This window comes from Ursus americanus, chromosome 7, assembly GCF_024610735.1.
Source record: "Ursus americanus isolate L20-20 chromosome 7, mUrsAme1.1.p, whole genome shotgun sequence".
Lineage (NCBI taxonomy): Eukaryota > Metazoa > Chordata > Mammalia > Carnivora > Ursidae > Ursus > Ursus americanus.
In genome coordinates, this window is record NC_142133.1 from 58983678 (window position 1) to 59002033 (window position 18356).

The window sequence follows — 18356 nt, forward strand, 5'->3', positions numbered from 1 at the left end:
AGGAGGCAGGAAAAGAGAGGTAAAAAGGAATAGAAATACGCACAGTATTTAAATACTAGGAAATAGTGAAAGTATAAAAATGAAATATTGATTCAAAGTGATGAGTCTAGTTTGATAAAAAAATTTTGTATAAAAAATAAGTTTTCTTTTTAAGGGTGTTGAATTTGAACTTAAAGACTATATAAGAGGATATACAGGAAACTAAAAATCACCCACCCCTGGTCCGTTGCAGCCAAATACACATGGCACTCAACTAAATCTGACTATAAGTAGAGAAAATTAGGGAAATTTTATTCATGAATTTTAAAATTCTGCATAATTTGTCAGCATTAATTCTGACCAAATGCTGTTAATTTGGGCTTTTAAAAATATTATTCTTGGTTTCCTTACGGGCTCATGACAATGGCGATAGTGCTCCTTAAGCCTTTATCAGATGCTTAGTAACTTTATTGAAAGAAAAAGGAAAGAAGGAAAGGGAAGGACAAGAAGGGAAGAAAGAAGAAAAGAAAAACTGAAGAGAACTAGATGACTGGATTATGAATCGATTGAGTTTGTGTTTATGAATGTATACAGTAAGAAAGCTTCAGCTTTCACAGCACCCAGTAATGTCCTAGTCAGGGCCTCCTTTGATCACAAGGCTTTTAGAAAATGAGAAATTGTTGTTCTTTACAAAGAAGCTGAAAATAATTTTAATAGATAATTTTCTAGGCCTCACTATATTCTGTTTATTGTTGTGACTGAACACAGGCACACATGATTTGCATTGTATAACAGCCTTGTAGAGAAATCCAACCCCTGCCTTTTTAGAATGCTAATAGTGTTTTGATTCTGCCATTAGTTTTATAGTTGTTAATATTGAAAGAGTTTGCTTTGAATGGGAATATTTGTCAAACACAGACAGTTCTATTTTAGAGTGTATCAAATAGAGACAGGAATTTTTGGCATGAGCATTTATATGGAACACTGGGGGAGATCTGCTTTGACAACTGAAATACATGTTGTTTTATTTTATTTTATTTTTTTTTTTTGATAGGCAATTGTAGAATTCCATAGGTAAATGGTCTTTCATTTTATTATAATGGGAAACGAATACATGGCAGAGCCTTCATTTTTAAACATCTTCTTTTTTGTTTGTTACATAGTGTTGTTTCAGATAAAGTACTAATAGGTGGATATTTGTCAATATGAATTGTTCTTGTTTTTCCCCTGCTTTAGTCTCAAATTTATTAAATGAATGGAATGAATGTTACGATGGGATAGCTGTTTGGTAAAATTCTAAGGAATGTCACTGTCTGAATTAACTTTTCTTGAGAGATGTATGGCGTACTTGAATTCAGTTATGGAGAGATAATGTACTACACAAAAAAGAACATATATCTCTTTTTCTGTCCTTTCTAGGGGCAAAACTCAGAGTGAGTTCTTGTACAAGGATAGCACTGTCATAATCTAATGATCTAGGAATGATAGCTTTATGCGCAATTCCAAGACCAACAAAGTAATGTTCTGAAGTAGATGGGCAGTTGGTAATTCAAGATTTAGAATTGTTTAAACAAACCTCCTCTTGCCCAGTAGGTGAAGAGTTTGCTGAGTTCAGTGGTTCTTTCTCAGACCTCTTTCTCTTGTATGTCTCTGTAGTTTGTAGGGTTTTTGACCTGCTCTTGTTTGTCCCCCTGATTTCATGTGTTTGCCATGATACTCTATTATATCCATCGTCTTCTAGGCTTATAGGTAGCTCATTCTTTAATTCTTTTTCAGTTCCACTTATATTGCCTATTTCCTAACTCTCAGAAAACAATAAGCACTTGTTTTTTTACCACCAGTATTTTTTCCTGTGAGAGGTAATGTGCTGATATATACTTAACTACTGTGTATGTGTGTGTGTATCCAAAAATAAAACTTTAGATTTCACTTTCTGGGTACAAATGCAAACTCACCTTGGCCAAAAATGTATTTAATCATCCTTCTCTTATCTTGCTAGTCCACCCCTGCCCTTAACTGGACATACTTCACAAAAACGTGGAAGAGGTGAATGAGCTTGATTCTGGAGAACTGTCACCAAGTTTAGTTTTCTACTGTATTTATGGAGTTCAGGAATTATACTTTCTGATCTCAGAGAATAAATCCTATCCAACCTACTTAAATATTTCTGCCATAGTTTTTTCTTTTTCAAAAGTAATTGTTACAACTACTTATGCTGAAATCACTTCAGCTTCTCTTACTGAGTTATATGTATTCCTTCACAGAGCAACAATGACATTTTATAATCAGAACAACAGAACCATGTGTTATTTGGAACCAGATGTTAAACACATTTCTGGATGATCTTAACTACCACAAATAAATCTAACATCAAAGTGCCACCTGCAGAAACACAGTCCGAGTCTGAGGAGAGAAGTTTCTTTTTCTACCAAGCTGTACATGGTAAGATGAAATCTGTACTAGAAGATTTCCACATAATTCTCACATAATTCCATTCTTGATCTTTTGTTTCAGTTGCAGGTTTTCTCTAACTTTTCTATCAAAATGCCCCAGAAAGCACAGGAGACTGAACATACCCCTTCAGGAAATAGAAAGGCAGAGCTTGAAGCAGCCTAACTCAACACTGTGTTGTAGTCAGACATTGTATCTTAAACCTTCTTGGGAAGTTTTCATTCTCTTCTAATACGTTTCTGGAAAATGAATGTTTAAAACTACTTGGTATTGATTGAAATTGATTATAGAGGCATATTTGTTGTGTTCATGCTAGCACAGTGTCCTATGCTCTTAGAGTTATGAATACACAACTGGGAACTCCAGGTTGAGAGCACTCCCTTGAGAAGGACAGTATCAATAAAATTATTGCAAGGAGTGCTCAGGAAAAAAAAATTGCTCCTAAATACTTCAGCATTCAGCATGGATTTTATCAACTAGAATTCAAAATTTGCTTACAGTTTTTGTGACTTTTTGTGCATAATTTTTATGCACAATACAGTGAAATACACAGATCTTAAACATACATTCACTGAGTTTTAACACATACATCTACCCCTGCAATTCAAACCCTTATCAACTTACAGACCATTAACTTCACCCCACTGTTTCCTCAAGGATACTAGTCAGTCCCAACTCCCATACTGCTCTGAAACAAATACTGCTTTTATTTCGTGTAGTATAGATTATTTGCCTGTTGCAAACTGTCATATAAGTAGAATCCTATTCTTTCAGGTAAAGCTTCTTACATGCAGTAGAATGTGTTTGAGCTTCATCCCTGATGCTGCATGTATCAGAGATTTGTTACACTTTGTTGCTGAGTACTATGGTATCATATTAGTATATCAAGTATATTTATGAAATTCTCCTATGGATAGACTTCTGGACTGTTTTCCTTTTTGGATATTAAAATAAAACAGCTATGAATATCCTAGTACAGTATTTTTGAGGACATATATTTTAATTTTCTTGGGTAAATACTTGGGTGTGGTATTTCTGTGTGAGAGGGCTGGTGTATGTATATTTTCATATGAATTTTCAGAACATTTTGCAGAGTGTTATATCATTTTGTATTCCCATGCTCACCAACATTTGGTGTTGTCAATCTTTTTGATTTTAGCCATTTTGTTGGATATGTATATCAATTACAATTTTAATCTACATTTATCCAACGACTAATGAAGTTGAACATTGTTTCCTGTGCTTGTTCGTGATTTATACATATTCTTAAGTGTCCAAATCTCTTGCCCATTTTTTGTTTGCCTTTTTAATATTGAATTGTAGGAATTCTCTTTATATCCTGAACAGTAGTCCTTCCCAGAGAGATGTTTTATAAATATCGTCTCCCTGTTGTGGCTTATATATCCTTTTAATAATAGTATACTTTTGTGAGCAAAATATTTTACTTTTAATCAAGCCTTTTGATTTTAATCAAAATTGTCTATTTTGCTTTTGCTTAACTTAGACTTTTACTTCATACCATACATAAAAATTAAAATATATCAAGGATCTAAATATATTAACTAAAATTTTAAAACCTCTTGGACAAAACATGGGAGAAAATTTTCATGATCTTAGGTTAGGCTAAAAGTTCTTAGATAAGCTACTAAAAGAACAATCCATTTTTTTTAATGTGAAAATTGTGCTTTATCAAAATTAAGAACTGTTCTTTGAAAAACTCTATTAAGTAAATGAAAAGGTAAGCCACTCGGAAGAAATTGGCATATCACATATCTAATGAAGAACTCATATCTGTATATAAAACAACTTAAAGCTAAATAAGGAAACATATACAATTTTTAAAATGGACAAAAGTTTTGAATAGACATTTCATCAAAGAATATACGTGAATGGTTAATAAACACATGAGAATATGACCAATTAATTTGCTCACTAAAACCAAGATTTAAGACCACTCCATACCCACTAGAATGTCTATAACCAAAAATCTGATAAGGTCAAGTATTGCAAGAATGTGGAGAAACTGAAGCCTCGTTCATTACCAGTTAGAATGCGAAATGTTACAGTTACTTTGGAAAACAGCTTCTGCCATTCACTGAAAGCTAAACATTGACCTACCACATGAAACAGCTATTTTTTTCATAACTTCATTGAAGTAAAATTGACATAAAATAAACTGCATGTATTTATTTATTTATTTTTCCTTTTTTTAATAATAATTTTTTATTATGTTATGTTAGTCACCATACAGTATATCCCTAGTTTTTGATGTAAAGTTCCATGATTCATTACTTGCGTATAACACCCAGTGCATCACGCAATACGTGCCCTCCTTAATACCCATCACTGGCCTATCCCTATCCCCCACCCCCTCCCCTCTAAAGCCCTCAGTTTGTTTCCCAGAGTCCATAGTGTTTCAAGGTTCATTCCCCCTTCTTTTTATTTATTTATTTATTTATTTATTTATTTATTTATTTATTTATTTATGGCTTGAATGTATTTGATTTATTTTATTTTGGTGTAAAGTTCAATGATTCATTGGTTGCATATAACACCCAGTGCACCGTGCAATACATGCCCTCCTTACTACCCATCACCAGCCTGTCCCATTCCCCCACCCCCCTCCCCTCTGAAGCCCTCAGTTTCTCAGAGTTCATAGTCTCTCATGCTTCACTCCCCCTTCTGATTACCCCCCCTTTCTTTATCTCTTTCTTCTCCTACCGATCTTCCTAGAAACAACTATTCTAATCCTTCATCTTTATCCAAGTAAATGAAAGGAGATGTTCATATGAAGACTTCTACACAATTAGTTCTTAGTTTTATTTTTATTAGCCAGAATCTGGAAACAATTCAAATGCCCATCAACAAGTGAGTGGATAAACAAAATAGGAGTATCCATATAATGTAACACAACTCAAAAATAAAACTGAGCAAACTGTTGATGCGTGCAACAATGTGGATGGGCCTCAAACTTATACCAAGTGAAAGAAGCCAGATACAATGTAATACATACGATTACATTTATGTGATACCACTAGCAAAGCTAAAACTATACAGACACAAAGCAGCAGCAGCAGAACAAAACAATCAAGAGGATAGACAAGAAATTTGCCGCGGAAGTTCAAATGCTATTTGACACCTGCTTTCTAGAGCTGAAGGACTCATACAAATTAATACATCTATTTGTGAGTCCCTCCGATGGATTAAAATGGTTGAAGGCTACAGGGTGGGAAACTGAAAAGAATTTAATAATTCCAAATATATATTTCTCAGGAGAGATACAGCAAGACTGTATATTTCATGTTACATTTATTCCTTGAATTTTATCAAGTGAACTTTAGAGGAAAAATATAAGGCTTTAAGCAAGGAATGGAAGAATCTGTAGGAGACTTTAAATACTGGCTTCAAGATATTTTCAGATAATGTGCTGATTTAGACCCAACAGCTCATGAAATGACCCCTGTCCTCTATTTTTGTAAATAATGTAAGGCCTAAAATGAAAATTTTATCAGAAAGACTAAATCAAGATGGAAAATTATAGATCTGGTGTGTCTCCGTAATATAGTGGAGTATTTTTGAAGGGACCTAGGAAAACTGAAAAGCTAACATCTAAGGTAAAATATCACCTTTCAGATAAACAATGATTCCCATTAGAAACAGAATTTAAAGGTCCTCATACTCTCAGAACTGAGGACTTATTGATAAGGGTGCTTCAGATTCTGTAAGCAAAAAAGTCATTGGGACTTTTTAAAAGTCATTATTAGCACACATAAAAGTGTTAATTTACCACCTGCCACCGTTCTAAAGGTTTTAGCCCTCAGTCATTCTCTCTCTTGAATTACCGAGAAATAACAATACAAGTGTATTTTTCTTGTTAAGTGCCACTATTTCTGTCATAAATCCCACTATTGTGGAAGAGCAGATCTCTTGAACTACTTCTACTTGGGTCGTTTGAAATTCTAATAATTCCAGATTCTTCTCTGTGTCTCAACCTCTAACTGTCCCTCTGTGACTGCTACCACCACAACACTTCTTTCTCTTCCTTGAAACTAGCCTGTTAAATTTATTATCAAATTTTATAGAGATTTACTCTGCAACTAGAACTGTCTAATAAAATATTTAACTGAAAAATTGTGTACAGAATACCCAGGAAAATGTTCCACCTTGGATCATTTCATAGCCGATATTTTGATATTTGTTTTCCTATGGTAAATATTATTCAAGAAATAATTGATAAGTAATTGAGAATTAGCTCAAGTTCCAAAATAATATGGGCAAATGAATCTACTGATTTTGGGAGAATAATAGAAGCTGAGTCCATTAGAATTCATATTGACATTTCTTGGGGCGCCTGGGTGGCTCAGTCGTTAAGAGTCTGCCTTAGGCTCAGGGCGTGATCCCGGGGTCCAGGGATCGAGCCCCACATCAGGCTCCCTGTTCCGCTGGGACCCTGCTTCTTCCTCTCCCACTCCCCCTGCTTGTGTTCCCTCTCTCGCTGGCTGTGAATCTCTCTGTCAAATAAATAAATAAAATCTTAAAAAAAAAAAAAGAATTCATATTGACATTTCTAAACTGTTACCTAATCTTTCTCGGTAATAAAACTGAAACTTGAGGAATGCGCAGACTTATTATGATTGTTTTTATAGAAAAAGGATCTAGTCATCCTTTGGACTATTTATTATAATATTTGTTTTACCTGTAACCAAATTATCAAAGTTATAGGTTCCTTCAAGATTTCCAAGTACAATTAATAAACTCTATATCCCTCACTTTGCTGAAGTGCCTAATTCAAACACAGTACTTCACTTAGTCTCTTTATTTAAAATGGATGTAATATTGACATTGTTTGGTGTCTTACTATATAAAGATAGTCAATAATTATTACCCCTGGGAAAACTTATTATATACTGGGACAATAATGACTTAAAGTTTTACTGAGGGACTGTCTTATTTCTTTCAGGTTTTGGTAATACAGTTTCTTTTGGTTCTACTCTCAAGTTAATACTTTAAACCTTCTAACTTTTATTCAGGTAGTTCTAAAAATGATTCCACAGGTCTACTGACTGAATTGGCTAACTTTCTGAGGAACAGCTTTAGTATTTTAAAGCTACAGTTCATGATTTAAGAGATGTTGGCAATATTATCTTTTTTAATTGAGACCTATAACATTGTTTAAGGTATGCAGCGTGTTGTTTTGATACATCTGTATATTGAATATGATTACCATCACAGCATGAGCAACCACTGTTATCACATAATTATCATTTCTTTTTTGTGGTTGAGAACAAGTCAGATCTAGTCTCTTTGCAACTTTGTGATTACTATGCTCTGTATTAGATCTCTAGGACTTATTTATCTACTAATTGCAGGTTTGTACACTTAAATAATCTCTGTCCAAATCCCCATCCCCTCCCCACCCCCGTAAGCACCATTTTCTTCTGTTTTTGAGTTCTGCTTTTTTAGATTCCACATATAAGTGATATCGTTCGGTATTTGTCTTTGTCTGTCTGACTTACCTTACTTAGCATAATGCCCCAAGATACATTTATGTTGCAAATGGCAAGATTTCCTTCTTTCTTATGGTTAAATAATACTCCATTGTATGTATACCACATTGTCTTTATTCATTCACTCACTGATGGATGCTTTGGATGTTTCCATATCTTGGCTATTATGAATAATGTTGCAATGCATTTAACAGTTTAGATATCTTTTCAGTATCTTATTTTCATTTCCTTCAGATATATACTCAGAAATAGGAGTACTGGATCATATGGTAGTTCTAGTTTTAATTTTTTGAGAAACCTCCATACCGTTTCCCATAGCGGCTGAACCATTTTGCATTTCCACCAACAGTGCATGGGATTTCCCTTTTTTCCACAAACTCACCCACACTTGTCATTGTTGTCTTGATGACAGCCATTCGAATAGCTGTCAGGTGATATCTTACTGTGATTTTGATTTGCATTTCCTTGATTATGATGCTGTGCATATAATCATGTACCTGTTTGCCACATGGATGTCTTCTTTGGAAACAAAGTCTGTTCAGTTCTGCCTATTTTTTAACTGGCTTGTTTTCTTTGTTTGTTATTCGGTTGTATGAATTCTTTCTATATTTTGGATATTAACCCCTTATCTGATACACGGTTTGTAAAAATTTTCTCATTTTCTAAGTTGCCTTTTTATTTTATTGATTCTTTTGCCGTGTAGAAGCTTTTTAGTTTGATGTAGTCTGATTTTTAAAATTTTTGCTTTTGTTGCTTTTGCTTTTGGTGTCAGACCTAAAAAATCATTTCACTCATTTATGGGACATAAGAAGTAGAAAGATCAGTAGGAGAAGAAAGGGAAGAAGAAAGGGGGGGGGTAAGCAGAAGGGGGAATGAACCATGAGAAACTATGGACTTTGGGAAACAAACTGAGGGCTTCAGAGGGGAGGGGGGTGGGGGATTGGGATAAGCTGGTGATGGGTATTAAGGAGGGCACATATTGCATGGTGCACTGGGTGTTATACGCAAGTAATGAATCATGGAACTTTACATCATAAACTGGGGATGTACTTACTGTATGGTGACTAACATAATATAATTAAAAAATAAAATAAAATTAGATACCTAGTAGGATTCTTAAAAAAAATCATTGCCAAGATTAATAATGTCAAGGAGATTCTTCTCTATGTTTTTTCCTAAGAGTTTTATCATATCAGGTCTTATGTCTACTTCTTTAATCCATTTTGAGTTAATTTTTGTGCGTGGTATAAGATAGGGGTCCAGTTTGATTTTTCTTCATGTTTTCTCAGCACCATATGTTGAAGATTCCATCCTTTCCCCACTGAATATTCTCTATTCTCTTATCAAATATTAATTAACTGTATATATAGGGCTTTATTTCTGAGCTCTCTGTTTTATTGATCTGTATGTCTATTTTTATGCCAGTACCATACAATTTTAATTACTGTGGCTTTGTAATATAGTTTGACATCACAGAGTGTGATATCTCTGGCTTTGTCTTTCTTTCTCAGGATTGCTTTGGCTATTTGGGTTTTTGTTTTTGTTTTTGTATGTGTGTGATTCCATACAAATTTTAGGATGCTTTTTTCCCTATTTCTGTAAAGAATGCCATTGGAATTTTGAAAGAGATTGCGTTGAATCTATAGATAGCTTTGGGTAGTATGGGCATTTTAACAATAATCCTTCTGATCCATGAACACAGGTATCTTTTCATTGGTGTCTTCATCAGTTTCTTTCATCAAAGGCTTGAAGTTTTCATTGTAAAGATATTTCACTTTTTTGATTAAATTTATTCCTGCATATTTTATTGGTTTTGATGCTATTGTGAATTGGATGGTTTCCTTTTTTTTTTTTTTTTTAGATATTTTGTGGTTACTGCTTATGGAAATACAACTGGTTTTTTGTATGCTGATTTTATATCCTGCAACTTTACTGAATTTGCTGAAGAGTTACAAAAAAAAAAATTTCTTTTTGGTTGAATCTTTAGGATTTTTTTTAATATGTAAGATCATATCGTTTGTAAATAATAATAATTTTGCATCTTCCTTTCTGATTTGGATGCCTTTGTCTTGCCTATTCGGTCTAGAACTTCCAATACTATGTTGAATAAGAGCGGTGCCTCTTAGTCTTTAAAATGTTAAGCTTTTTAATATCCTGTTACTATATCTTGAAGAGTTTACTTAGTTTTGCTCAGAAATAAACTCTCAAACAGTAGTCTCTACTCAACAAATTAGTTTTATTTAGACCCTCTTTTTTATTCTGTTTTTCTAAGAGACCCCAATAATATTATACATCACTTTTTGAATTATTTTGTTTTTTCATGGAACATTTAGAAAAATTTTTTTGTGTGGTCACACCATTAAGAAACAGATTTACGGGGCGCCTGGGTGGCACAGCGGTTAAGCGTCTGCCTTCGGCTCAGGGCGTGATTCTAGCGTTATGGGATCGAGCCCCACATCAGGCTCCTTTGCTGTGAGCCTGCTTCTTCCTCTCCCACTCCCCCTACTTGTGTTCCCTCTCTCGCTGGCTGTCTCTATCTCTGTCGAATAAATAAATAAAATCTTAAAAAAAAAAAAAAAAGAAACAGATTTACATCAGGAAAATCACAGATCTTATCACTCTAAATCAATATAAATGTTTCACCTCACAGACAAGTGAGTTATAATATGTGTCACACTCAGACCAGAATAAGATTAAGGAAATTATCTATTAATGTTGTCTCTTCGACTTGGTTCAGATTGGATACCAGCGATTTCAATAATTTCTCCATTAGCTCAATATTTTTTGAGTATTGATTGTGTGCCAGGAAAAGTACTAAGCACTGGGCATGGGATAATGATCATACCAAGTCCCTAACTCCGTGGAGACAAAAAATAATAAGTAAATGAAAGAATTTTAAAATGTAATTATGGCAAGAAATATACCAGGATTGAGATAAAAAATAATAAAAGTTTGGGAGGGATGGATCTACTTTATGAAGTGTGGTCAAGCAAGCCATGTGAGAAACATAAAACTCATAGTAGGTATGGGACAAAACTGTTAAATGACCTTAGACTCTGGGAAATACCACAGTTTGGGAGTACTGAGGTTCAGAGAAATCTAGAGGTTTTTTTTTTTTTCTTGTTCAGAGAAATCTAGAAAATTTCCCGAAGTCCTCAATCTAGTGAGTGGTAGAGGTTGAATTTAACTTGCGGGTATTGTCTCCAGCTGCCACATAGCATCATAATATTGAGTAGCACCCACTTAGAAATTCTTGAGAGCTGAGAACTCAGAGTAGGAAACCCAGAAAGAATAGAGAAGTAGCCATATGAGAATGGTAATCCTTCATCTGTTTGGTTTATAAAAATGGTTATGTGTTGACAATTTAAAAGAAAAAGGAAGCTAGCAATTTTGTGTAGCAAAAAAATAGTCTATGGAGTCAGGAAAATAAGGAATTGAATGCCAAATTGCCATTTACTGATTCTGTCATCGTAGGCTCAGTGAGTAACTTAGTGACTGACTCTTTCATTTTCAAATGGGGACAGTGGTTACCATATTGTTGTTAGGATTAAATTAGGCAATATAAGTGAAAGCCAATATCAGTGAAAGCACCTCACATATTAGTGCTCAGTAATTATAATTTCATTTCCTATTGTAGCAATGAATTTCATGTTTTTACTTAAAATAATATCTAAATGTTAATTTTCTTTTGAGATGGTTTCTGAATTCTTTTCAAAGCCCTTCTTACACATATAATCAATCTAAGAAAGAAAATGGATTCATAACTTGTGTTTGAGAGGAAAGAAAACCCCAGTGACCTCCTCCACATAGGATAGGCAAGAAATCATTTTAATTCAATTTAGAGTAAGTAATGAATCAATTTGTTAAAATTGCTTGTATTCTTTGAGAAAGTTGGATACAAATAAAATGAACCTAATAAGTCATTTGCTTCTATAAGAGAATCACCTGAGTCACTTAAAATAAATTTTATAAATCAGTTGACAAAGACAGCCAGGAAAATGAGTTTAATAATTTCTATACAATTTTTATATGTGAATTATTTATTTTTACAGCTGACATCTTCATGCTAGTCCCAAGTCCTGTGTTCACATTTGCCAAAATGTATTCAGTTTATATACACTATGTTTGTACACATAGTATATGCTCTCTTTATATATAGATGTGTGTGCATACTTTATACACACACACAAAGGGATAGATGTATGCATGTATGCATACACTGAAAATACATATGAATTATGTACATATATACGTGCATATTATGTGTTAATCTAGGTATGAAAAAAGTATAGAATTTCAAGTAAAAAGCCCTAGTTATGGGATAACGAGCCAGGCACTTAATCTTCGGAATCACACTTTGTCTTGTCTGGTAAATAAGAATGAAAATAATAGCTAAGTTGGAGAGTATGTGAATTAAACGATGTCATACATGAGAAAATTAATTTATAAACTGAAAGACTACTTATGTATGTAGACGCTCACTATTGGTATTCATTTTTAATCTGTTGCTGCCATGGAAATTGTTTTTTCAAGTGATAAAGCTCACTTAAAGCATTCAGGTTAGGAACACACATATCTCTCCCTTTCTTTCTACATGCAGGAACTGCCAACATAATACAACCAATGCCAACATTTTTCATTCAATTTATTCCCCTCTGCATAAAAATCAATCAATCAATCAATCAAAAAAGAAACAAAACAAAACCTGAATTTCTTCCTGGTGTATTTCCTTTCATAATTAATGAGATTACCAGCTGTCTAAAAGGGGGATAAGCAGCCTATATTGTGGTGGTAGAGGGGAGAATCATCCCAGAAGAATGGGGAGAGGGGTGTTAAGATACACTCACAATGGGCGGAGGATCTCTATGTGCGATTCCTGCCTCTGCTATAGCGCAATTGCTAATACTTCCTGAGTGTCGAATGTGTAAACAAGTACGGTAAACATTCTCCACTGTGTAACTCCTTTAAAGCTTATAGCAACCCTGGCAGATACTTACCGTTTTTTTATTCCATTGTAAAGATAAGGAAACTGATGCTTTATGATTTGGAGGACCCACAACTAATAATGGTCAGGCTTAAGCTTAATTATGATTCTTACACCCTTGACCACTGTGGTAGTTAAGAAGAAAACAAAGTTCAAATGATGAAGTTAGAACTCCAGTCACAGATTCAAAGTGACCCAGATGCTGCATGATCTCACAAAGTTTGCTAGGTCTGTACTGTATCTAAGACATAACATGGTTTCTGCACCCTTTATGGCTCCTGCAAGGTCTCATTGACTTGATTTTGCAGATTGGCTTCCATGATACACTGCACACTTTTCCCTAAATCACAGGTTTTTAAATAAGAAATAGAATAGTGAATATAATATTTTTACCTTGTTAAAAAATCATCTCTTATGCTCTGGGGCAGGCTTTGTTATTTTCAAGCAAAATATCAAAAGCAGTAGACACACTCGATACTCTGCAATAAAGTATCAATTAATGCAATCAAGTCACTGGCAAAAATTTGGCTTAAAGTACATCACGATAACTGATTATTTCAGATTTGTTGCTATTGCCTCAAAATGGAATGAAATCAGTATAGCTCGCTTTGAGTTTGGGGAATGTCTGCCTTTTCTATTGTAAAGAGTACAAGGCATTTTCTTTGATGAAATTTAAAAATGACAATTGTCTGTACTTCAATTTCTACAAAAGAAGGAAAAAAACAATCCAGTTTACAAAAATCGACTTTCTGTTAAAAAATATGTATTTGAGAACATGTTTTAAAAGCAGTATCAATTACTTCCTCACTCTAAATAGTGCTGTTTGGTGAACACTTAAAGAGAAATACTTGCTGCTTGCCAAACAAGGCAATTGTGCTTACGGCAGTGCAGCCAGTATCTTTAGATTAACTAACTTTTTTCCAAGTAAAATTTAGTATTTGGGAGTCATTTAAAAAGCATAAGGTGTGATAACAGTAAAAGTACAACGATTTAAAGTATTTATTTTTCATTAATTTTTCTTTATCCTCTATGTTCTCTTATCATACTCCTAGAACAAATTAGTAAATACCAGAAATGCCCACTTAAGAACAGGTACATGTGGTCTTGAAAGAGCAGGTGGCTAGTTTAGACTATAATATACTTTTTTTTTTTTTAAGTTGTTCTAGGGATGAGATTTAGATGATGGCATTCAGGAGATGCTACCTCAAAATACGGCACCTTGGAATATTGAATATTTTAAGCTGAAGGAATTTGGGAAGATAGTAGATCCAGGCAGGTCACTCTTACCTTCCCCCTGCCCTTCTTCCCTGAGCCAAGTCATAAACTGCTCCTGGAAATGTGCCCCATCTAGTCCCAGAGGAGCCCCCTTATGTCTGAAGACAAAGGGACACCCAGAAGAATCGTCACAAACAGACCTTTCTAAGTTTCCCCCAGTTTACACACCTCATACTCCTTAACATCTCCTATTTTCCTATGATGTTCACTCTTCCTCAAACCTAGCATAGAAATACTCAGGTCTACTTGTTTCTGGTTCTTCATTTTTTATAGAGGCTTTCTTATCATATAAAACATATATTAAATAAACGTGCCTGCTTTTCTTCTGTTAATGTGTCTTTGTAAGTTTGCTTTTCAGTTCTAAGAACCCTAAGAAGAGCTCATAAAATGTTTTCCTCCCTACATATCTCTGAGAAGAAAGCATGAAAATGAGTATTAAATGGCATTGACATAGTCTATACCTTCATGTTCAGTGAGAAGTTCAGCCTCAAGTTCCTCTTTCTAAAATATACTAAAAGCCTTCATAAATCATCTCACTCTGCTCTGTGAAATTCTTTTCTTGTCTACTGTGTGAAATCTACTTTCATATTTTTCTTCAAACGTGTACAATGCTGCATCTCAAGCAGTGATGGGCTACAAATCTCAGGATATCACTGTTCTTGCTGATGGCCCTGCCTTTTGTGAGGTTTCTGATGTTCAGTTTACAGAAGAACCAACATTAGTTACTGTCCTGAAGACGCTGATTTTCTTTCCAGTCACTTTCTGCCATCAGGTTTTCCAGAACCTACTGCAAATGTTATATTATGACATGGTTGGTCCTGTTCTCCCAAATCCAAGCAATGGATATCTGAAGTCAAAGGGATGGCACTACAAAGAGTAATATTTTCTATAGCTGCCTGAGATACTAAAATCAGTGTTGCTCTTCATGCGCTTTTATTGACCAAGGTTCTTTTGCCTCTCGCTTGTCTGTGGCTACTCTTTCACTTGAAGCTTAAGACAAGATTAGCCCAGTACAGATAATTCTGGATGTCTATGGCAGCTTGTATTTTCCACTAGCTTTTCACAGTAAGGAGATACACAAAATAAGTATAAGATGTGTCATTAACTTTGGTACAATAAGAACAGTAGAATTAAATTTAAAAGTCATTGGTAATCATTGTTTTCCTAAAGTCCCTGAAACCCCATTAGCACTCACTCTCTTTTCCTACCATGAGGAGTACAGTTGTCTCCTTGCCTCCCTTCTGGAGGTTCAACACTGTTGATGGGCATATGTGATCTCAACAGAAAGGAACTTTAATTTGTCAACATCGAATTGATGCTATTTAGTCATTTTATCCTTTCCAGGCACCATGATTTTAGGTGGAATTTTAAGTTAAACTCATCTCATTTGGGTGTCTCTCCCCCACCCCTCATCAAGATCTAAAATGGATTATTTGGATTTAGTGTAAAAAGGATCCCAAGCTTCCATAGATGTATTTCTCTAGTTTTGCAAGTGTCATGGACCATGGCTATAGAAGAAGGGGGGGGGGGTCAAAATAAAAATAACTAAGACTTGTTGTGTGTCTGTTTCTTTAGCACTGTGATCAATGCTCATATAAATTATCTTGTTTAATCACTGCAATATACCTGACATATAGAACATTGGGTGAGGCTGTTGGGGTTCAAACTGGTTAAGACACTTGCTCAAGATGAACATGCTGATAAGTGGCAAAGCTTGACTTTGAACTTGTCTGTGACTTATCTAGGGGTTTCTTTCTCTCTCTCTCTCTCTCTTTTTGCTTTGCTTACTCTTAGTGTGATATGGGAAAGACTTACAAATTGCCTTAGTTTTCAGTTAGAGGAGCACCAGTTCTGTTTAATGCTCTATCACCCAAAACATCAAATAATAAAAATAGTTACTTTTAATTGATTGTGCCTGAAATGCCAGGTATCAAGTTTGATTTTGATTAAAGAGCTATCTTAAGAATATATGATAATTATTTTACCAAAAGAAAAAAAAAAAGGAAATGATACTCTTGAGAGAACTAAGAATAATTTATATTTAGAATGTACTTGGGTGAATTTAAGGGTTATATACCCTTTTTGTTTTTGTTATAAAGTCCTTTTTAAAAATGATAAAGCTGTGGCAAACGTAAGAAATCATTTGTAGTAAATTTTCCTTAAAAATGAACAAGCTAATTATTAGTAAATTTATACTTTCTTTGCAGAAATCTTGTGCAAGATGGACTAAAGATTCACGGACTCCATTTCTGGTGATAGCAATAAGAAACTGAGATATGGAAAGAATCAGATCTGGTTACGGGTTAGAGCTCTAACTCTCAATGTATTGATCATCCTTTTCTCAAATGATGTTGGAGATGTTCTTCAGCTTCCTTGAAGTCAAAGGACTGGAAACTTCTAGAAGAAGCTCCGGAGAGGCAAGTTCATGGTCCAAGAGAAGGTAAGAGGATCACATGCATTATCTATCATATCTGAGATTATGAGGATGTTTTAGCTTAAGATAGATACATCTTATGAATGCTGTATTTTGTCTAATTTTTAATTACCTTCTCTCACTCACTAGTAAATATCTACTCAGTACCTCGGTTATTAAAAAAACACACTTTGATTTGCCTAATAGATGTGTTATGACAAAGGGTAATGAACTGTTTTTACTGCTGAAATAGGTCATCCTATCAGGACGTCATCATATATTAAGGTACAGCAAGAGATCTTAGAGGTACCCAATTAAAAGTGCTTCTAGCCCAATAAAAAGCAAAATGGCATTAGCAGAAGTTCATGGACTCTGTTCTCAGCTTGAACTGCTCAGACTTTTGAACTTAAAGTTGTTTTAGATAGTATTCCTGTCTCTTACTTTGTTACCAAATGGATGACCTTAGTGAAAGTTGTTTTAATTCATTTTTTCATCTCATGTTCCTTATAAAGTTCTTGGAGATAAATATCATTAACCTTACCTTAGAGATGAAGAAAATAAGACTGTAAGAATTTGGGTAACATATCTAAATTCTCACAGTAAGGCATGGGAGATCTGGAATTTAAACATTGGTCAGCTTGATTTTAAAGCCTATGATCTTAACCACTGCATTATATCCTACGGCAAGAAGTCTAAAAAGCTATTTGTGGGTCTTTTCTCAATGGGTTTTCGTTTCTCTAGTCATGTAATGATGATAAGTCTTATACTTACCTTGCTCAAAAATTCTGATCAGGCAGAATACCACAAAGAGAGTAATACTTTAACTTAACCCATACTGTAATTTACAATTAATCAAATTGCCCCCCATTTATTGATTTTCTTCTTTGTAAGAGTCGTTGTGCTAAGCACCACATGAATCAGTATGAATTTGATGTTAAAAATAATACAGAAAAGAAATATTGCAGAATAGCTTCTGGGCTAACTTATGAACGGAGAGCCAATTTTAATTTTTCCTCGACCACCTGAAAGTTTCAACCAAATTAAACACCTGTAATCACCAGGCATCTAATTAAAAAAGAAGGGGAGGCTTCTATATCGGGTGCAGTGAATAAATGGAAAATATTTTAAAAGCATACATGATAATGGCCCCAATCTCTTCTTTGTTTCTTTGCTCATTCCTCACCCCAAGGTAGAAGATTATCATACTGAGAACATTGGGATATAGCTGGTATATCAGATGTTATTCGTATATGTTACATTAGAAATATGCTGATCTAGGCCTCTGTTTCAGTTGTCTAGCTTTTTCCCATCAAGGAGATCATGAGTAGCAGAGTTGTACATCAAAGCTTTTTCTGATAAAGCAAAGCACACATTCAACAGGCACTTGGCTGACCCGTACAACTTCACCCCCTTAGCTCCTGTCAGTTACAGAAGCACTAGCTATTCCCTGGTCTCTCCATTCTCAAGTCTGGCCAGTACTTGGCATATTTATTAAAAAAAAAAAAAAAAAAAAAAAAAAAGTTGCTAAGAGAAGGTGTGTTTCTTACTGATCCCATCACTTTATCTGACTCAAACATGTTTAGCAATAATAAAAATTAAATCATAATTTTGACCAAGTTATGTTTCTGAGTATAGCATAATCTCTGTTACATTGCACATTGCAGGTCCTCCTCTATTTTCTTAATCTTGAATGATAGTTCAACCTAAAATTACTTCTATTTCATAGGATGATGGTGAAAATTAATGA

General features: G+C 34.4%; 1 long non-coding RNA gene across 2 annotated transcripts in view; it reads left to right on the forward strand.

Moving 5' to 3' along the window:
- LOC148109707 (uncharacterized) overlaps positions 1 to 16639 on the forward strand; it is a 156811-nt gene extending 140172 nt beyond the window's left edge. The window contains exons 3-4 of one of the 2 annotated variants that reach the window (XR_015725089.1): positions 2244 to 2421; positions 16404 to 16639. This is a non-coding gene — a long non-coding RNA (uncharacterized LOC148109707). The remainder of the gene's footprint in view (positions 1 to 2243; positions 2422 to 16403) is intronic. The other variant, XR_015725090.1, reaches the window with a different exon arrangement.
- The last annotated feature ends 1717 nt before the right edge of the window (positions 16640 to 18356 follow it).